Source organism: Triturus cristatus, chromosome 10 (genome assembly GCF_964204655.1).
Source record: "Triturus cristatus chromosome 10, aTriCri1.1, whole genome shotgun sequence".
NCBI classification, from domain to species: domain Eukaryota; kingdom Metazoa; phylum Chordata; class Amphibia; order Caudata; family Salamandridae; genus Triturus; species Triturus cristatus.
This window is the reverse complement of record NC_140593.1, coordinates 108,398,953-108,422,046: the sequence shown is the minus strand read 5'-3', so window position 1 is coordinate 108,422,046 and position 23,094 is coordinate 108,398,953.

Here is a 23,094-nt window from a genome sequence, read left to right as displayed (position 1 = left end):
GAACAATACTGGTGCCAACCACTCTGAGTGGCTGACTATACTTGGCGGCGCTTTTGGGGAGCGAGTTTGATGGGTATAAAAGCAGATACTATATTATGCTGTTGACCTGACATCTCTATGAGGTGTTCGCCATGATACTCTGAGTCACTGTACTGGTACGCTGCCCGGCCTCCGGGATGTGGGCTGAATGGCTGTGTGCAGTTTTATAACGACGGATGTGCTTTGAGATGACATGCGTGTACATGTTGACTTAATGGATGCCTTGTTTATAACTCTGCAATAAAAACATGTTTAAAAAAAAAAAGGAAAGTCATCACAGTAGAATTCATAAGGATGATTTATTTGCAGGTTTCTTGGCTAGGAGACAGGGATCATGCATTTTTAGGGGTTCCTGAAGGCAAGAAGAGTGGAATTATTTCTGATGCGGATTAAAAGAATTTCATGCAGTGGTACTGGCACCACTGAAGGATTTCTTGGAAGCTACTTATGCTCAGAATCTTATCTTCATGTTTTTGGGTGTTGTGGCTTTTAACTCCACTTGAAGTACCATAGTCCATCTGCCCAAACAGGGCTGTATCATCTGCAAATCCTGGGTCCATCTCCTGGTGCACATCCAGCCTGGTGTGCACTCATTTCTCTTCCTACATAAACCAGTCCTGGGACATGAGTAATTCCCATGCTAGGTGATGGGCAGGCGTGGCACCTTTCTGCAGACTAAGCGTTTCCAGTGTGACTGTTGCTTGGTGCACAAGAGAAGGATGTGAGGGAGTAGATAAAGCCCAGCAAAATCCAGAGTTGCATGCCACACTCTAACAGTTTTCCCATTACTTGACCTTCTACTACACAAGAAAACAACCATATGTGTTCAAGGCAGGGAGAGTGCAAGACAGAAATGTTGATTTTTAGATCTCTCAAGCTTTAGTTGTCTGGTGAAAGCTTATGTCATTGCACGCCACACAGCACACAGACACACGTAGACACACGTTGACACACACATACAGATAGAGAAAGGGCCATTCATCTATCGGCTACTGTGGTTGAGCTGGCATTAGGCATTGGCTGACAGGGTCCCAGGATGCTTGTTTACGGTCCAGGGAAGACATGGCTTGGCAGTTCGGGCTGGACTGTTCCCATGAGGCACAGGGTCAGACTGATTTGCATATGGCCATGTCTGAACTGGGGTGGTGGAGTGAGCTAAAGAATGATGATGGATTAAACCCAGATCAGTTGATTGGGGGTTAGTGTCTGATTTGCTCAAACGCTCCGTCCATCATCCCCTTTGGTATTGATTTGTTCGCCCTAAGTTGGCAGGGTATGCCCAGACGTGGGTCCCTTGCTCACTTTTCCACTGGATTCAAGATAGCCTGGCTGATGAGGGTTGTGAACCCGAAACTGGTCCCAGGATGCTTGTTTCCGGTCCAGGGAAGACATGGCTTGGCAGTTCAGGCTGGACTGTTCCCATGAGGCAGAGGGTCAGACTGATTTGCATATGGCCATGTCTGAACTGGGCTGGTGGAGTGAGCTAAAGAATGATGATGGATTAAACCCAGATCAGTTGACTGGGGGTGAGTGTTTGATTTGCTCAAATGCTCCATCCATCATCCCCTTTGGTATCACAAAGGCTGAAATGGCAGGCCTGGGACATGTTTAAGAGGCAACCCAAGTCGGTGGCACAATAAGTGCCGATGGCCCACTAGTAGCATTTCATTTAAAGGCCCTGTAATACGTAGAACAAATAAATGTATTGTGGCAGTTGGGTGTAAGCCAATGTTGCCATGTTTAAAGGAGAGAGAACACGCACTTAAGCATGGGTTAGAAGTGGTAAAGTGTGCAGAGTCCTAAAGGCTGCAAAAATGAAGTAATCAAAAACAGGGGGATGGAAGGCAAAAAGTTGGGATTAAAACCATGTCAAGGATGTCACGTCCAACACTGGAGAATTTATTTGCTTTTTTAATTACGTCCAAGAATCGTGTCTGTATGTAGGTTGTATTTTTACAACACAAGCCTAGCAGAAAGGCAGCAGAGCAATGTAAATGGTCAAAGGCAGAGATAAAGCCAACAAGTGACTGGATGACTTCTCAGAGCAGAAGTGGGCTGTTACTGAGGGGTATATTTTCAAGCCCCTATCGCCGCCATAATATCACTTTTTTGGATGCTGTGGTGGTGATACGGGCTTTGCCTTATTTACAAGGCAGCGTTAAGCCCCTCATTGTAAATAAGTCCCCCTTTCACGCTATAGTTAGCATGAAAGGGGCTGGCAATGGGTGTTGAGGTGGAACCCATTGATTTTGACGCTGCCACATATTTACAAGGGTGGCGTAAATATGGGGCAGCACCAAAATTAAGACCAGAGAAAACCTGGTCTTAACAGGGCGCAACCAGGAGAAATGCATTATTTCGCCTCATTTTTGCAGTTTTTATGTGTGCTGCATTGTGTAGTGCACAAAGAAACAGCAAAACGCATGCATGATTGTTTATGTGCAGGAAGATGTCCCTTCCTGCACATAAACAATCATTTTTAAAATGACGAGTTGCAACTTGTATGTGTGCTGCACAAAGCCGCACACATACGGTGCAGCCCTACGTTTCAGAAGTGGCGGAATGCGGCATTAAGCCAAGAAGGCTAACGCCGTGCTCCGTCACTTCTTAGTAACTATGCCCCCAAGTGTTCTAAGTTGGAGCAGGGTTGGATCTGTTCTTAGGGATACAGGGATGTCATTTCAGATCCCGGATTTGATAAATTGAGAAGGGCTGTTGCCTTGTCTTTATTTTTTTGCTTCTTTGTACCCAGACTGATGGAGTTTCCATAGCAGGTGAGTGTGGAGAACCACTTGAGTTGATAAGCCTGTCAGCCAGATAGGCCATGGTGCCTGTTGTGACGTTTTTGTAGATGAAGCAGCTGTTTTTTTGAAGAGGGTGTAGCACAGCAAGAGCAGCCAGTGGAGATCCATCAGGGTGGGTGTGATGTGGTCATATTTCTTCCTTCCCTTAATGAGGAGTGCTACGGCATGCAGGGTGCTGCTGTTAAGGGGCGTTGGGCAGTATGGAATCTGAGAGGGAGCAGAGTGTTGCCACCATCCAGAGGTGATCACTGATTTTACTACATCAAGTTGAATCTATTCTGAGCCTTGGCTTGGGCCAAAAAGAGTTCCTGGCGTGCCTACTTCTTGTGGTCCAACAAGTATTGCTGCAAACTTAGAAATCATCCAGTTCACCTTTAGGGGAGGTCTGGATCCAATTTTCATGTAAACTAGACATCCCAGAGAGATCTAAGTCTTGTACTGGGAATATTATTGTTGCATATGAATCCTTGTGGGGTTATTTTGAAACCTCGTGTGTCTGATTTATTTTATTTAAAACAACGTGTGTTGCTAAAATGATTCTTTAATTATCCTGGCTCTACAATTCATCACTATTTATTCCTCTTTTTTTCTTTCTACCTCTTTAGTGTGTTTGTGTTGTTTTTGTTTGTAGTTTTTCTTCAAAAACAGCTAACATTGGTGTGGGAAGCAGGACTGTGAGTAGTACTACTGTGATACGATAATGATGTAAATAAGTATAGTTTGTTTCTGCCATTAAAAGTTGGGTTTGTGAATGAGTAGGCGTGTTATCGTTCAATACAATCGGAGAATAGAATAAAAGACAATCATCAGCCCACTGCACCCTTCCACCTGTCCTATATAGCTACTCGATCGGCTCTTCGAATGTATTCTCGTAACGAGCTGTTCAATCTTCGCGAGGTTTCGCCTTGTATTTTTACACTGCTGCACCCCCTATCCGGCCCTTTTCAGTGCCCTGAGTGTGCTTTTCAACTTTTATCCCCTGTTTCTATCTTTATTGATAGATCAACCTCCTTAGAATGTCATGATAGTTGTGCTCCTCCGCTTGCTAAGTCTCAGGTCCCCCATGTTTTTAAGGTTTGTCACCTCAATGTGAGGTCGCTGGTTAAACATCACCTAGACGTTTACAACCTACTCACGGAGGAAGCTCCTGATATTCTTTTTATGTCAGAGACCTGGCTGCATGAGGAAGCTTTGGCAGAAGTTAATTTGGCTCTCCCCTCTGAGTATGCGATTTATACTTTTAATCGTAACTCGAGAGGTGGTGACATTGCGGCTGCGGTAAAATCCTGCTACTCATGTATATGGAAGGCTCTAGATATTGCTGGCTGCGAAAGTGCCCATTTTGCATCTCGTTTAGCCCTCACTTTACTTTTTCCGGGCTGCTCATTTATCGACCTCCGGGCCCAGATGCTGCCTTTAGGTTAGCTCTTCCTGAAGCTGTAAGTGCTTTAGCCGTAGGGGCTGCCAACTTTAGTATCATTGGCGACTTAAATCTCCATTTTGATGCTCCCCTCTCTCCCGCGGTCAGCAGTACTATCGCCGATTTGGAGGCTTTCCAGCTATTTCAGCTGGTCACTCATTGCACCCATGTTGGTGGGCACATTTTGGACCCCATTTTTACCAACCTTTCCTTGGCTAAAGTACTACCTCCCAGACCTATAGCCTGGACCGATCACCATCTTATAGAGTTACATCTCATAATTGAAAATTCTCTCCATAGAGCAAGTGTACCCGTGTCCTTTAGACGCCCATGGAAAAAACTGAAGCTTGCCGATTTTCATCGGCTTCTTAGTTTAAACCTTCCAGGTCCTTTTTCTGATGTGGAGTCGGGCTATGACCTTTTTTGCAGCTGGCTGACTGGAGCCTTAGACTGTTTGATCCCAATTGCTGAGAGTAAATGTTGCCGTGCTGAACCTAGTCCATGGTATGATGACTCGCTTCGCCTTCTAAGAAAATCCTGTAAACAAGCGGAAAGGGCTTGGCGTAAGTCATATCTGCCTGCTAGGAGAAAGCTATATCTAGCTAGGACCAAGACATATCATAGAGCGGTATGTCAAGCCCGGGCCGCTTATTACTCTCACGAATTTAACATCAGCGCCAATCCTACCAAACTAATATTTAAGGTGCGCAAGGATTTTACAGCCAGTAGAGCTCCAGTCGCCGAGATCCGCTCTGCCTCGCACTGTGAGGACTTGGCCGCCTTCTTTGTAGAAAAGGTGGAAGCTATCTATCGCTCTTTCTCGGGCCCATCCACATCTCCAGAGAAATTGGAATCTGGCCCGATGACATCTATGTCCTTGTGCTTTTTCCCTGAGCTCTCTATGGAGGAATTTAATAGAATTGTGACGAAAGTAAAATCAGGCTCGCCAACTGACCCTCTTCGACCTGCCCAATTCAGAGAATCTGCGTCCCTTTGTCTCTCTCCTTTACGCGACCTTGTCAACCTATCCTTGATGTCAGGCTCTGTTCCTGGCAGCTGGAAACAAGCCCAGGTGATGCCTATCTTAAAAAAACCTGCCCTGGATCCATTAAAATTAGAGAACTACCGTCCCATATCTCTTCTTCCGTGGGTGGCAAAATTGACCGAGGCCCACGTCAATGCTATTTTATCCAATCATCTCCATTTGGCGAATATCTTAGATCCCTCACAGAATGGATTTTGATCTGGCCATAGCACTGAGACGGCGTTGCTTTCAATGGTCGATCACCTACGAACTTTGGTTGATTCGGGTCGAACGGCGGCACCGGTGCTTTTAGATCTCAGTGCCGCGTTCGACACCGTCTCCCACGCTATTTTATTGAAGCGTTTGGTGGAGGCTGGTGTCGACAATATTGTACTTAAATGGTTTCGATCATTTCTATCTGGTCGTACATTTAGGGTTGTCACTCCTCCCTTTCAATCTAAACCTTACCCTATTGCTCATGGCGTCCCACAGGGGTCGGCTCTCAGCCCCACTCTTTTCAATCTCTATGTGCAGCCACTGGCTGCTGTCGCCAAGCGCTGGAACCTTACTATGGTGTCCTACGCTGACGACACGCAGTTGGCGGTTGCAATATGTGGGGCTTCCGACCTTGAGGCTGCTAAGTTCCGTGAGGGCATCAGCTCAGTGGCCCGCTGGATGACAGATCACTGCCTACAATTGAATGCTAAAAAAACTGAGGTTCTTATTGTCGGCAGTCAAAGTCACCTTTGGGGCGACCATTGGTGGCCGTCTGAGCTTGGTCCAACCCCTCTTCCTGTCACCGAGGTAAAAAACCTAGGGGCTTGGTTGGACTCAAAACTTAGTTTTGTCTCTCACACTAAGAAAATTGCTGCCATTTGCTTTGGGACTCTTCGTAGACTTAGACCTATTTTTAAATTCTTTGATGCCCCTACCAGACAGCTTATTGTACAAGCCACAATAATTGTCTAGGTTGGATTACGCTAGTTCTCTGCTGCTGGGAGCCAACTTGGCCGAAATGTCAAGATTTCAGCGCGTTCAAAACGCTGCCGCCAGGGCTCTGGTCGGCTTGCCGAGATTTTGTTCGTCCAAAAAAACTATCCATAAACTCCATTGGCTCCCTGTTGCTCAGAGGATCCAGTTTAAATCTCTCTGTCTTTCATTTAAAATTTTGAAGCACTCTTCCCCTCAGATTCTGGATTATTTTATTTCACCATACATACCAGTGCGGTCCCTAAGATCCTCAGGGCTCCACTTGGTCACAGTCCCGCGTTTTAAGAGGGCTAGGGCCGGTGGCCGCTCTTTTAGAGTCCTCGCTGCTAAGTTATGGAACTCCCTTCCTGTTCATATCCGTGCTATTGAGGAACTGACAGTCTTAAGGAAGGCCATTAAAACCTTCCTTTTTCCCTCGGACTTCTAGAGTAGCTGTGTCATGCCTCCTGGTACTGTTTTTTTGTCCGGCTCTTTGTCTATTATAGCGCCGAGATGCCCCTTTGCTGGGGCAGCTGTGCGCTCTACAAGTCCTGATAACATAACATAACATAACATAACATAGCCCTCCCTCTGGTCGCCTTCTCCTTGTGCCATTTTCTGCCTCCAATGCAGAAAACTTTACTGCTAGCCACTGCATGGCCACCGCACCACCCTCGTCGTTTGGTTTTCTCCATTATACCTACTGCCTAGCTGTTCACCTTAGAATACCTATGGACAGCTAGCTAGCTTCAGTCCAGGCTCCCTTCCTTCACCCACCTTCTACAACTCTCACACCTATGATGATGGCTTCATTGCAGGCTCTTCCCCAGACACAACACTGAAGGCCACTGGTCTCACCAGCTTCAATTGGTTGCAGCTGAATGACACTCACTTTCTGGATCACCCCTTCGCGCTCTCATGGATAATTTTTTTATTTTCCCATGTTAAAAATGATGCAAAGTGGCGCAAGGTGTTTGTAAATAAGCCCCATAGTTTTGTAGTACACCATGTAGTAATTTAAAAGATTTTAGAGGACAATGTCTGCTTTTCCTGAGACACCTAAGATTTATGCCTTAGCTGCTAATGTCTGTCCAATCATCTTTCCTCTCCATCCTGGTGCCCTTTCACCTATTCTGGTGGCTTCACCTATTCACCGGTTTCATTATGGCCCTTTACCTATTTCCTTTGGGTTGCTAAGGTCCTGAAAGCCACTACCTAAGGGAATGCTTATGACTTGGATACTAGCGCCTGCCTCATCTCTCCTTCTTCTCCAACACCCTCCCCAGGTGCAGTGAAAGCCCCTCCTAGGATCCTCACTCACGAAGCATCAGCTGTTGTAAATCAGATGAACAGGTGCACATGGCAGGATTTAAGACTGCCAGCCATTCACAAAGGTAGCTGTAACTTCACTTACTCCCCCATCTTATTACCTCATGGCAGCATATTCTACAGGAGTAAATCCTAATGCAAAGGTGGGGAGTGGGTAATTTGAGACCTTGTGGCTTTGCCGACACAGACAATACGTGAGCAGTCACACACTTCCGCCCAGTCCTTTTCCATCTGGAGTGGGGGCAGTCACAAACATTGGGGCAGATTTACAAGCCCCTTGCACCACTTTTGCGTCACTTTTAACATGGGAAAAGTGACGCAAAAGTGGCGCAAGGGGCTTGTAAATCTGCCCCATTGTGTCTATGTATGGAAGGAGTTTCGTCACAAAAAAAACCTCGAAAAAAACGTGCAATGGACACTTCTGCTGGCTTTTCACAACGCGGAAGTGCACGTTTCCTACAGCTCCGGACTGGAAATGATAGTACTAAGAAATCCTCTTGACTTTTCCAGGAGTGCGCCTGGAAATCTGCTAGAGGTACAGCTATCCAGACGCATCCTTGAAGGTTCAGCGACTACTAAAAAAAAAGTAAAAATACGCTTGCGGGAAAAAGGAAATCTATGAACATGTTTTCACACTTTTTTCATCAGGCCCCAGTTATCTTGGGGCATATCAGCAACAACCGGCGATAATTATCGCTAAGCGCACTTAGCACTAGGATAATTAACGCCGGCTAGCGTGGATTGTTATCGCTGAGATAGCGTGCTATTAGCAACGCTTATCTCAAAAGCGATAAAAATCCTAGCGCTACCTGCCTAACGTGAGATTATCGCTGGAAACCCAGCGATAATCTCACTTAGTGTGGCATTAGCTTGCTGATAGGGACTCACAAACTTAGCCATGATATCCACCTTCCATAGGATATCATGGCTAAGTCAGTCCTGAAGCAGGTGTAAGGAAAGTAGCGATAACAGGAGTTATCACTACTTTTCTTGCCGCTATGCTTCATAGCGTGGGGCTTGATGATATGTCATGTCAGGTCAGGAACGCGCACTTTGCATCTCATTAGAGATGCAAAGCTGGGCGTTAAGAATACGTGCGCTAATGCAAGGTTTCATGCGTTAGCGTGACCTTGCTAATTAGGCGATAAAATTATCGCCGCTTTTCGGCCGAAGACGGCTGCAAAACCGGTGATAATTTTCTTTCGCCGCCTTGTAAATATGCCCCCTTGTTCCTTAGGCGCCCTCACCACTGCACCAGTACAATATAATAACATTTGCTATACTTAAATTACCCATAATAAGTGGCCCCATTTCTTTGTTAACTAATATTACTGGAAAAAAATCACATTGACCTCATGCTGTATGACATATCACGGTATATTGCTTGTACCAGACATACAAAGGTTCACGTGATGAATTCCTCTTAGAACTTTATTATGACTATTGACTGCAAAAACGTTTTTGTGACTTCTTTATTCTCTGTTCTGTAGACACAGTACGTTCTGTTTGCATCTCCTGTTCAGCGCGCTGCTCTGTTTGCATCATGGGCCTGATGGGCGCTTTATTAAACCACAAAAATAAAATACGATAGCGGCAAAAAAAAAAAAAAACGCTATGTATGGGAAGAACAACACATATATCATTTTCCAATTGAGTCCTTATTGGTACTTTTGTGCATGAATATGTGACATTCCACGTTGGGCTCCATTTACTTTGATTTGTCCTTCCGCTTTTCTGGAATGTGTTTAAAAATGTAGAAATGTATGTGTGCTATGAAGATAGCAGGTTAGGGCCTCATTTATGAGAAGTGACGCATCGCTGCGTGAAAGCAGCGATGCGTCACTTCTCAGTGCGCCCTCCGTACGGCATGATTGGTGCGTCATATATACTGTATGATGCATCATGTCGCAAGGAGTTACAGATACGTCAGTATTCTGACGTATCTGTAGGCGCAAAAGTGACGCATTGGTGGAGTGTGTCACAAAAGTGACGCAACTCCAGCAATGTGTCCTTTTACATGGGGCAAGGCCTGCGTCAGTTTTATGCCTGCTGTGAGGCAGGCGTAAGATATTGACACATTTGCACCGTAGAAGTGGCGCAATGAAATCTCGTAGATTTCACTGCGTCACTTCTACAACGCTTACATACGTGGGAACGCCCACCCTGCATACATTATACCTGACGTAAGTTTAATGTAGCGCAGGGGTTTACAAAGTGACGCATCTGTTTAGATGCGTCACTTTGTAAATAGGGTGCAACAGGAGGCATGTTTTACGCCGCCAATGCGTCTCAAAAAGTGACGCAACAGAAGCGCAAAACTCTTGCAAGGCCTCATAAATAAGGCTCTTAATATATATATTTTTACAGTTAAGTACATAGGGGCAGATTTACAAGCCCCTTGCGCCACCCGTATGTCACTTTTCCCATGTTAAAAATTAGGCAAAAGTGGTGCAAGGGGTTTGTAAATAAGCCCCATAGTTTTGTAGTACACCATGTAGTAATTTAAAAGATTTTAGAGGACAATGTCTGCTTTTCCTGAGACTCCTGATGCACTCACAGGATTTGTAGTTGGTATTTTAAAAATGTCAAGTTCAGCACAGTAATTACTGTGCCTAAAAGTACAAATGCTAAAACTATCAATCAGGCACCAATGCAGAAATGGTCGAGACTTCTCACATCAGCGTACGAATTAACCCTACAAAAATATCTGAGTTAGGGCATGGAAGTGGTGCTGGAATAACATTTTCTGAGTGGGGTGCGGGTCGGGGGCATCAGCTCACTAAAATTATGGGGTTCTAAAAATCCTTGTGTTACTGTGCAAGCATGTTCAGCGAATGAGAAAAAAAACATTTAAAGTGGGGAGCGTGTGCCAGTGGAAAAGTAGGAGATGGATAAAATGCCAGGAACATTTTTTCGGGAAAATGTGGTTAATTGGTGCATTATTATTCAATACACCTATACATATGAATACATTTTGTGGAATATTTAGTCAATTATAGGAGAGTTCATTAATAAACCAGAGTTGTTTTAGCCATGCATGCACGCAAGGTTAAAACAATAGCGCATTGGTTTGTTTTTTCAATACGTCAAAACTTGCCTGCCGTCACTTTCCACAATTAAGAGGCACAAAAGAAAATGTGCCTCATTTTTAGTATGAGAAAAGAAGCTATGTTTTTTTATTGGTGCCCTTCACGTGCCTGATCCATTAATTCTCCTTAGGCCCCAGTCACAAGAGCAACAAACGTTTGCTAGCAAATATATCTAATCTCTTTGAAGCCTCAGTGTGTGGTCTCTGTGCACTCCTTAATTGCCATTGACCTTTCACCTGCATTGGAACTAACAACTGCTTCCGAATGAAGTGAAAAACTTCGGGGCATATTTACAAGGAAGTGGCAGAGTGTGGCATTAGCCTTCCTGGCTTAACGCCGCACTCAGTCACTTCGGAAACGCAGGACTGCACCATATTTACAAGAATATGGTGCAGCTCTGCGTTTCCCCCTGCGCTGGCGCTAACCTTAGCAGCCTAGCGCCAACGCAGGCACCCTTGCACTATAGTGCAGGGTGTCTGCACTGAGACGAAGATTGTTTATGTGCAGGAAGGTCCTCCTTCCGGCACATAAACAATCTTACAATGCTGTTTTGTAATTTCTATGTGTGCTGCTTAATACAGTACACATAGAAGTTGCAAAACGATTTTTTTTTTTAATGATTTTTTATGTGCAGGAAGGGGGACCTTCCTGTACATAAGCAATCATTTTGCATTTTGCTGTTCCCATGTGTGCCGCACAGCGCAGCACACATTAAAACAACTAAAACGTGGAGAAATAATGTATTTCTCTTCATTTCGCCAGCTTAAGACCAGGTTTTCCCTGGTCTTAATTTTGGCGCTGTCCCTTATTCAAGCTGCCCTTGTAAATATGGGGCAGCATCAAAATCAATGGGTGTTGCTGTGCAACGCCCACAGCAACACCCATTGCCCTCCCCTTTCACGCTAAGCATAGCCCGAAAGGAGGCCTTATTTACAAGGCAGCGTTAAGCCACAGAAAAAGGGACGTTCCTGTGGCAATAGGGGCTTGTAAATATGCCCCTTCTTTGTTTCCCATGATCTGCTTCCAGATCTAAGGTGCTGTAGCACCTGCAGGACCCCAAGTTTCATTGGAGTACATGTAAGGTTTAAACATAGAGTTGACTAGTAACCGTATCTGTAAGACATCAATCTCTTTATAAAACAAATGGCCATAAATGGAAAAATAACAACACACATGGTCTATGTACAATTTGCTTGATACATTCAAAATAATTTTTGCAATACTTCACATATTTTACTGATGGAGATTGCTTCAGAAGTGCAAAAAGTGAAAAGTGCTTTTGCAGTGCATAGAGTGAACACAATGTGACTCAACATATAAAATAAACAAAATGAATTCCGCTTCACAAGGTAAATGCAACAGAGTATGAAAAAATCTGTTGTTGGCCTGTCTGTAATAATGTAGTTTATGAGTCTCTTATGACAGAGAGGGCAGACATTTGTCTCCTCTTTGCCATCTCCAGGACTGCTTTTGAATACAGGTATATTAGCTTTATTGTCAATGTTTCGACCCTCTAAAGACATGTTTAGTCTAAAACATCAGCATGAGTCTTCTTCAGGACTGTGTTAGAAGCAACCTGTGTAATTATAATATATATTCAGACTGAGGTCTCGTGTGTGAACAAATGAATTGTGATTAAAAATGGCTTATTCAGGCATGACTCACCTGGAGTCTCATGGTTCCTCGAACCACGCATTTTTTAAATCTACAGGGACTTCCTAAAAAGTTCCCAGGGAAAAATTAGTTTCATAGTCGTCAATCCATGGCTAGAATGCTCATAATGGGCAGGAAATCCTATATCCTGAGTGATATCTGAAAATATCAAAGAAATATACATTGAAAGTAAATGTAGCAAAGTGTCAGATTGCTCGCTAAAGAGTAGTTTCTGTTAGTAGATTAATTTTAAACACACAGGTTGCTTCTAACACAGTTTTAAAGACCCATGCTGATGTTTTAGACTAAACATGGCTTTAGAGGTTTGAAACGTTGACAATTAAGCTAATTTACCTGTACTGCAAACTCAGCGCAAACGGCACCTAGCAGTGCACAAGAGCACACAGCCATTCAAGTTGATTTGCTGCCGCTCGAGTAGAAAGTCTACTCGCACAGCAGCAAACCTATGTGAGAAGCAGCCCTTTCACCGCAACCACCGGCGAACTCCTGCAACTGCCCACATTAGAAAATGGCACTAGGGGATGCCAAAACTCACAACTTTTCTGGCGCCTTGCGGGAAAAAATTCAGCCAAGCAGCGATTGGCAGAAATTTACCGGAACTCTGCATTACAAGAGTAATGTGGAGTTGCCAAATATGCTGGTGTTTCTTGGGATGAGTACCTCCTGACAGGTAATGTCACCCTTTCTTTGATCTTTTCACACTGACTTTTTACTGGGTCTCTATCATCCTCTAGTTCTTGCAGAGCTTGAAACTTGTCACTGAGGCAGATACAGCAAGACAGAAGGACATGTTAAAGACAAAGCTGGGAAGATAATCATGGGTGACGAAGGTCAAAAACAAAGATGGGTGGAGCACTTTGAAGAACTGCTGAACCAACCCATGCTGCAGTCTCCACCAGACATACACCCAGCTGACAAGGACTTGCCTATTGACTGCAGCACACCAACCAAGGAACAATACGGAAAGCCATCAAACATCTGAGAAATGGGAAGGCAGCAGGAACTGACAACATTCCTGCAGAGGCACTGAAGGCAGACATAGAAACATCAGTAGACGTATTCCACCCAATGTTTGGAAGGATCTGGGAAGAGGAAAAAGGTGCCATCCAACTGGAAGGAGGGATCTATCATCACGTTCCCAAGAAAGGTGACTTGAGTAAACTGCAGAGGGATAACTCTTCTATGAACCCCAGGCAAAGTGTTCAACAGAGTCACCCTGAACAGACAAATGGAACAAGTTGATGTTCAGTTGTGAGACGAGCAAGCAGGCTACGGCAAAGATAGATCCTGCGTAGACCAGATTGAAACACTGTCATCATCGATAAGTCAATGGAATGGAACTCTCCCCTTTATAACAACTTTACTGACTAGGAGAAGGCATTTGACAGCATGGACAGAAACACCCTTTAGAAATTACTCTGCCACTACTGTGTGCCAGATAAACTCACAAGAATCATAAGGAACTCTTGTGAGGGAATGACCTGCATGATAGTCCATGGAGGACAACTCACGGAAGCAGGGCCGACTGGCCGTAGCCGGCACCGGGCATTTCCCCAGTGGGCCGTAAGAGTGGGGGCCGGTTTTGTGCCTGTGGGGTCTGGTTTTGTCACTCCCCCTGTAACAAAAGAGGGAGCAGGGCTTCTTGCTAGTGCCCCAGTCCCCCTCCCAGGGCCGGACAAGCAGCAATCTGCCAGGGCTGGTTGCTGTTCCCAGTCTGGCCCTGCACAGAAGCCTTCCAATTGAGTACCGGAGGGACCAGAGTCCGCCAGGGTTGTTTGCTCTTGCCTTTTCTCTTCCTGCTGGCCATAAACTGGTTCATGAAAACATCCACAGCAAGGAGAAGAAATGTGATCTAGTGGACACCTTGGATGCAGCTCACCATCCTGAACCCTGCAGGGGACCTGTCCCTACTCTTCCATACCCATCGGCAGACGCAAGAGAAGACTGAAGAATGTGGCAGCATCGTCTGCATAGCTTTGCCTCAACATCCACAGGGGAAAAACCAAGATCCTGAAGGCTAACACTGCCAGCACAACTGAAGTCACTCTTGCAGACAATGAACTGGAAGAGGTTGAGCATTCATCAACACCTGTCGGAGGAAAATGACCTATGGCACCAGACTTTCCAACTCCCTGCACATGAAGAAATCATGAAAAAACGCTTGGGCTAGATAGGTCACACGCTCAGCAAGCCCTCATCAAACACCAGCAGAAAAGCCCTGACCTGGAACCCTCAAGGGAAAAGGAAAAGAGGGACGCCAAGAAACACCTGGCGCCATGATCACGAGGCTGACTGCAAGGAGGTGGGTTACACATGGACTCAGATTGAAAGAATAGTCTAGGACAAAGATGGCTGGAGAGTTCTGGTTGATGGCCTATACCTCAGGAGGGATAGTAAGCATAAGCAAGTAAGTGATCAAATGAAGTATACAGTTAGCAACAAATATGATGGTTAATCTAGGACAAATATGTAAAAGCCTTGCCTAAAGTGTATAACCCAGTGGGATTGACTGGCGTTTAGGTGCAAACAGCAGTCCTAGGTTCTGGAACGACTCTCAGCTTCTTAGAGGCTGCTCATAGGTTTGACGGAAACAATAGGATTTTTAGTTTCCTGAATGTCAGAAAGCTTTTATTCCATTCGTAGATGTAATGGAAGTGAAGCTGATCCATGAGAACAAAGGGAGCTTTACCCACATTTCTTGTGGTGGAATGAACGGATCAAAAGCAAATTTTGATTCAGAAGTCTGAAACTTTTAGTTAGAAGGTAGGGCATGGATAGATTGGCCAGGTGGTTAAGTGATGTGTCATCATTTAGAGCTTTGTGAACGAAGAGGATAGCTTTGAAGTTTGGTATGTCATTCACAGGGAAACAGTGGAGGGCTTTTAGAGTGGGGATGACTTTAATAGTTCACCTCTAAAAGTAGATGAATGGCATGATTTTGAACCTTTTGAAGGTTGCTGACTTATTTGTTGTGCAAGCTGTTACAATAGTCAAGGCAGGAGATCACAGTAGGATTATCGCAAGTTTTTGAGGAAGGATGCCTTGTAGGAGACATAGTTGATTGAAAGCAGATTTGGTGACAATATCTATCTGGAGTACAAAAGAAAACTCTCCATGGAACATCAGTCCCCGGTTACAGCCTTTAGACACAAGTTGTGGAGGGGAGTCTAGGAACCGGGGCCAAGAGAAGAGCAGATGGTTAGTGTTGGTCACTCCCAAAAGCAGGGTCTCAGTTTTGTCCCCATTCAAATGAAGCATGTTTTCCTGCATCAAATTGCAAACATTACAGAGGCAAAGTGATACATTGGATAGGTCGTTGTATTTGCCATCAAGCTTGAGGTGTAGTTAGATACTGTTTGCATACATGTGATACCCAATCTAGAAATGAAGGATCTTGAATGAGAAGATAAATGCAGAGGTTGAAAGCATAGGGGAAAAGAGAACCATTGAGGGAAATGCACGGGATATTGGCGGACCTATATAAGAAATAACCCATTTTAGACTGATGTATGCAATAGAGGTGAAAGAGGAAAGCACAATTCCACTGATGCCTGTGTCTCTGAAGCTCTAATCTATTGAGAACTATACAATGATCATTGGTGCTAACTGCCAGCAAAAGGCCCAGAATTCTTAAGGCACAGAGAATTCAATTGCTCGTGTGTATGAAACTGGTCTCTGTTGCAGTACCCCCCCATTTTTAGGTCGAACATTCGAGACCTCTTGTATATACTTTAGTATATATTTATATATGTATGTACTTTGTGGGCTCTGGAGATCAGCCCTATGACTTGTCTGCTTCGGCTTAGGGACTTTTTTCTGTTTGACTACCTCTATTTAACTGTCTTGAAAGAAAACGACCAGTAGAGGTCAGTAAAATACCAGAATTGCTTTCTGCTTGTTCAACTGCCTCTATTTAACTCTCTTGATAGAAAACAACGTAGTAGAAGTCAGTAAAATACCAGAATTGCTTTCCGCTGAGGGACTTTCTTTTTTAAATTTTTGTGGAAACTGCCTCTATTTAACTTTCTTGATAGAAAACGACCAGCGGAGGTCAGTAAAATACCAGAGTCACTTTAGCATTCTCTAGATTCCAGTCCATAAAAATTGTCTTCCACGAGCACCCGAGGACAGTAAAAAAAATTCAAAATCTTGTATTTTCAGTGATATGACCACCGAAGGCCTTGATTTTATATTAAAAACAGAGCTTTTGATTTTATCATTTCCAGCTGAAAGGCAATATTTCTCTCCATGTGTTCCCCTACCTGGCGTGTAATGCAGTTTGGTTCTTACTTTCCCTCCATGTTAAAGAACAGTAGATGTTTCAGCACCCAGGCTAATGTCCTGCATACCTAAATACATATAAGGTCTCAAAGGCGAGACTGATTTCATTGCAAATTCTTGTTTGCCTGGTATCTGGTGCAACATTTGCTGAAAGTGTACTGTGTTCCTGCTAACCAGGTTCCAAGTACCAGTGTTTGATAAACTGTACTATAGTTTCACTATTGGCACCCGTTTAGGATCCTTGCAATTTCCAAGTAAGGGAAAACCCTAGTGCCTACAGCCTTGGAACTAAAGAGGGCCCCTAAGGGCTGCAGCACGAATTGTGCCACCATAAGGGACCCCTCACCAAGCTCATGCAAACCTGCCATTGCAGTCTGCATGTCTTGGTGCAGAGAAAAACGAAGAGTTGATATGGCACACATCCCTGTGTGTCATGCCTGCTAAACACTGCATGTGGTATAGGTAAGTCATCCCTAGAACAGGCCTTACAGCCCTATGGCAGGGTGCACTGTACCCATGTATGGGCAGATCTACGGGAGTGGATATGTCCCTGTGATATCTAAGCTTACCCTTAGATATTGCAAATGCACAGGGAAGCCATGATGAGTACACTGGCTGGGCACTTGTGAATACAATTTCCCCAGCTACATGATGTTTGCAGTGTAACCCAAGGTGTTTAGTACCAAACACCTCGTCCTGATAAACCCAGACTGATGCCAATGTGGAATTTAATAATAAATGCACCCAGAGAGCACTTTAGAGGTACCCCCCAAAATACTGCCAACTGCTAGTGTGTCAACACCCTAAAGGTAGGTAGCCCATTGGCTACTACCTATCACTCCCCTTAAACACCCCAAAATTGAGTATTTAGTTGGCACCCCTCAACCCAACACTGCAATTTTGATGGCTCATTAGCAGAAAGATGAAGAAGAGTCACTGCCTGGCGAAAACTTGAGCAGACTTTTGTGCAAACCCCTGCCCGTCCTCAGCCCTCTCCTGAAAATCGCAACAGAGTGACTCATCCTGTGAGCTGTAGAACTGCCAAAGCCTTGGGTGGCCTGCTGGCACTTCGAAAATCACTTACAGTTTCCTTTGGATTCGAGAAGCTACTCCGCTGCAGTTTGCAGGCTCTGACAAGCTGAGTCCGGTCCACCGCCTTGCAGCTCCCTGGCCCGACCAAGGCCGCAGACTATCAGGAGAATGTACTCGTGCACTGGAAGGTCAGATCTGTTTCCCTACTGAGTGTGAGGACACCAGGACTAACCGGAGCTGTGCACAGTACCAACCCCCGCAGTACCGGACACCCTGCACCAAACACCAACAGCGAGAGTCTTATCTGGGTCCTCACTGCAACACGACCAAGCAGCCATAGAGGGATGTCAGCATCACTGAGACCCTCTTCTTAAGTGACCCAGCTGCCTTGATTTCTCCTCTGGCAGCTGTTTGCCCTGACTGCAAGGTGCATCGTTGCGCACACAGCCCACCTGGCCCGGGTCCTGATGTACCGGCTGTGGCCCCTTGCTCCAAGACCCCTTATGACCTAAGCCCCCATTTGAGAGCTTTTGGACTCGCCCGCAAGTCCACCTGTGCAGCCTGTTTTCAGGTGGCGCCCCTTCATGGTAGCGCATCAGCTATCAGCCTCACCAGCACCCTGCTTCCGGTAGAATCCCGGCGGTTCCAGAAGAACTGCTGGTAGTAATTTGGACCTTGGCCCATTACAACTCTGAACCCCGAAGGCGAACCCCAGAAACCGACTGTACCTACCTTTAATCGTCTTTGACATTTCCTCCCATAGGATTGCATCGTGCATAAAAGAGCACAGGTTTGAATCTTTTACTTACCTGTGAATATTTCTATATTTCGAACAAAAACAGTACTTACCTTTGAACAAAGTTCATGGTTTTAAAACACATATAAAAAGAATTGTTATTTCTAAAACTTATTTTTAGTACATTATACAGCGAATCAGCTTCCTACATTGGTCGATCAGCGGTGGGATCTATGACTTTGCATTTGCTGATACCACTTTGTCAATAAGTGACTACAAGAGTAAATCCAAAAATTGCCTTTAGTTAAAATAGAATTATTTTTTGATTAGTCGATTTTTTTCTTAATTCTTAAAATGAACTGTTAGGGCCTTGGTTAAGTCCCTGAAGTTTAAATCTGTTTAGAATATACAAAGTACTTTAGTTAGGTCTGAAAAACTTGTGTTAGGGTTTTTTCTAGCTCTTAAAACATCCCAACTTTAGCGTGATAATAAGTACCACAGGGGCTGCGGCTAAGGAGCTCAACATTACCCCCTTACCTGAAGCTGAAATGCTCAGTTAAGGACTCTCTGTAAATGTACACAATAAAAACTGGCTAACACCCTACCACTGCAGCGCTTCAGAAGCTGTTGGCAGGTATGAGCTGGCCCGTCCTTTGGATGAGGACACCAACCTTGAGAACCAGGGGGGAACGAGTGATGAGGAAGAACCAGATATTCCCCAACTTGAAGGAGAGGGTTAAGCACCTCTACCTCGCAACCGACCCAATGTGCTAAGAGCCCCAGCCTCTAATGAGGATGGTTCAGGTCACTCGAAGTACACTGAAGATCTTCCAGAGTAGGAGGTCCTTCTTGAGAGATTGGCCCACAGAATAGCCCTGGAGGACAAGATACTAGCCACAGAAAAAATGAGGGCAGACATGGGTTTAGCACCTATGAATTGTGACAGTAACATAATACCTAGGGACAGAGAGGAAACCTTTGACCCTAAAATCCCCAAAGGGATTGTCCCAATATATACAGACGGTGATGATATCACAAAATGGCTTTCAGCTTTCGAGAGAGCTTGTGGCATGAGGAAGGTCAGCCAGAAGCATTGGGGCTCTTCCTTTGGTAACTGTTCTCTGGTAAGTGCAGGGATAGACTCTTGACACTGAACAAGGCAGAGGATGAATCATATGCTTACATCAAGGGTACCCTGATTGAAGGCAATGGACTCACTACTGGACAATATAGGATTAAGTTCAGGGGTACTCAGAAAACCTCGATTCAGTCCTGGGTTGATTTTGGAGATTTTTCAGTAAAGACACTAGGAAGTTGGTTACAAGGAAGACAGGTGCCCAACTATGATAAGCTTTGTAATTTGATTATGAAAGAACATCCGTTGAGTAACTGTGATTCTGAAAAGGTGCATCAATACTTGGTCGACCTGGTGCCAGTCTCTCCCCAAGAGTTGGGGAAGAAGGCTGATCATTGGGTATAAACTAGAGTGTCCAAGAAAAGTCATGGAGGGGGTGACCAATAGAAAGAGGCCATAAAGCCACCCTCAGGAGAAAAAGGTGGACCACTCTAAAGATGAAGAAAATTAGTCCTCTGTAGGCCCCCATAAACCTGACCAGGAGTGTGGGCCTCGAGACACCTCGAAAAACAAAAGTGGGTACCAGGGTAAGAACTGGGACCCAAAATGTTTGGCACCTTAACTGTAAAATGACACGTCACCAGGCCAAGGTGTGCAACGTTTAGCCAAGGAGATACTGCCCCTGTTAGGGAGGGCTCCCTAAGCGGCCCTGGTGAAGCACTACCTAACCCACAAGATGTCCTGACTAGTCTGGCAGCTGTTGAGCATGAGATGGTGGCTCCTCAGCTAAAAAGAGCAGGAGTGGAAGGAGGGTGTTTGCTACAAGATATAGTAACCCCCACTCCAAAACAGCAGACAGGGAACCTTTACCCAAAGAAACCTATATGTTAGCACCTCCTCCTGTCAGTGAAGAGCTAAAGGTGTGGTTCTGGGCACTGACAGCTGCCAGTGGCCTCTGCTAGGTGTTAGCCTTTATGGCTGCATTGTACTTGGCCAGGTGGTCTAACCCCCTGCCAAATAGCAAGCTAGGTCCCCTGACCCTGTTGTTCATGGTAGGGTTACTCAAGTTGTGGTTGATCTCTTTTGGTAAACTGGGGTTTGTGCTGGCTAAAATAGGGTTAGCAGAGGTAGACACCTCTCATTCCAAACAAAAACAACTGGCCAAAGAAGCAGACAAAGTGGACAAAGTGCATCTTAAATTGGGGCCTGACACTGTTGAGGGATGTCAGCTTCCCAGGCGGATTGACCTGGATCGGAGGTTGTAAGACAGAGTAGGCCCTGCAACAATCCAGACTGCTTCCTTACTCTTCCTTGCCTGACAGACTAGATATGCTCTCCCAGATTATGGTTGAGCTTCCTGGCCTACTGGCTGAGGGGGATGGTGGGGGGCGGGGGTTGGGTAGGAAAATGTACTCTGTTGAGTACCCCCACCTTTTGCCTGGTATTTGGTGCAAATTTGACTGAAAGTGTACTGGGCTCCTGCTAACCAGGTCCCCAGTACCAGTGTTCTTTTCATAAACTGTATGATTGTTTCACTATTAGCACCCCTTTAAGATTCTTGTAAGTCCCTACTAAGTCGCACCCCTGGTACCTAGGGCATTGGAACGAAAGACTTGATGTTGCTGATCGCGAACAAGGAAAAAGTCTCGCCGGGATGTTATTTTGCTTGCCCGGGGTCGCCACCTTGATGTTGAGGACCGCGAGCGAGCAAAAAATGACCGCTGCACTACGCAACGCTACGCTATGCATGTTTGCACTGTGCTACGTGCAATTTGCGTAGTGCGAAGTACCGTAAACTTCGCAAACTACGCGAGCGTAGCGTAGTGCTTTGCCCAGGCGTAATCAAGAGAAGAAGGATGAAGAAGAGTCACTGCCAGGAGAGAACTGCAGCAACCTGTGATCTTTGGCATGAAACCCTGCCCGTCTTCAGCCCTCTCTTGACAATCGCAACAGAGCCACTCATGCTGTAATCTGGAGGACTACCAAAGCCTTAAGTAGCCAGCCAGCACTTCAAAAATCACCTGCAATCTTCCATGAAGTAGATGAACCACTCCCCTGCAGTCTGCAGGCACCAACAAGCAGAGTCCGGTCAACCGCCTTGCAGCTCCCCTGCCTGACTGATGCCGCAGATGACCAGGAGAAGGTACTCATGCTATGAAAGGTCAGATCTGTCTCCCTACTGAAGACACCAGGACCAACTGGAGTCGTGCAGTACCAACCCCCAGGGCACCGGACGCCCTGCACCAAACACCATCCTGGATTCTCACTGCACCAGGACCAAGCAGACATTGAGGGGCCTCAGCAGCTGTGACCCATATACAGAAGGAAATAAAAAGTGAAAAAAGAGTTTGCTAATTGGAAGTGCAATTCACCATGCTATAGGTATTGGTTGTGTCATGTCTTCTTTAAACAATAAAACTCTTTTTTCACTTTTTATTTCCTTTTGTATATGATTAGTATACCTTGATGTTTTCATTTGTTAGTTTACTTCTTTAAAATTAGAGGCTTCACGACGTAACTCAAATCGAGTTTTCTCAGACATGTTCAGTGTATGTTTCTGTTTTAAATATAAAATTATCCCGACCCGGTTGAGTTGTCTTTTAGATTTTCTAATTAACTTGCTAAAAAAGCATTGTAAATCTAGAGCAGAATTATGTTTATGGATATTTTTTTATTATTATTATTATTTTTTTATTTTTTTTTTTAATTCTTTTCCTTTTTTAGTAATCACTGACAGGAATATCCTGAAGAAGGCTTTGCCGAAACGCGTCGATATTTCACGCATTTGTCCAGTGTTATTTGTCATTGAATTGGTTTTTACCATTTGTTACAGTCATTAATTCATGTGATGGTTTCTAATTGTATGATTGTTGATTATTTCATGTATGTGTATTCAATAACAAATTCATCTTTTGATTGAACATCAATATCTACACATATAAAATTAATTTATCCTTTATATACAAAAAAAATAACAAAAACAAAAAGAACATTAATAAAAATATAGTTTTTAAAAATCTCTTTACATATTTGTATCTATTTACTGCTGTGTCTCTAGAGTTGCTTAGCTGTTTGTTAATTTATCTGTGCACGTAGCCTGGTGTGTCTTGTTTTTTCAAAATATTGAACGTTTTACTTACCTGTGAATATTTCTGATTGAAAACAGTACTTTTGTTTAAACAAAGGTCTTGGTTTTGAAACATATATAAAAAGAAGTATAATTTTTTTATTTGGTCTCCGATTTATTCTTTGACTATGTGTCTCATTTATTGCCTCTGTGAGTACATCAAGTGCTTAGCACTACCCTCTGATAAGCCTAAACTGCTCGCCCACACTACCAAAAAAGAGAGCATTAGTATTATCTACTTTAGCCTCTGTAAGCCAACTGGGAAGCTACTGTACTTTCTGCACATGTTACGTCTTTTTAGTACACTATATAGAGAACCAGCTTTCTACATCATGTTTTAAAAGGTGTTCTAAATTGTGGAAAAAAATAAGTCAAGAGCCTGTTTCCGACCTGTGCTCTACGCAGCAGCTCAGGCCCTGCTGACAGAGCTATTTATAGAAAAATAATGGGTAGCAATCTTTTTTCCGCACAAGCAGAGAATGGTAGCTATCCAAC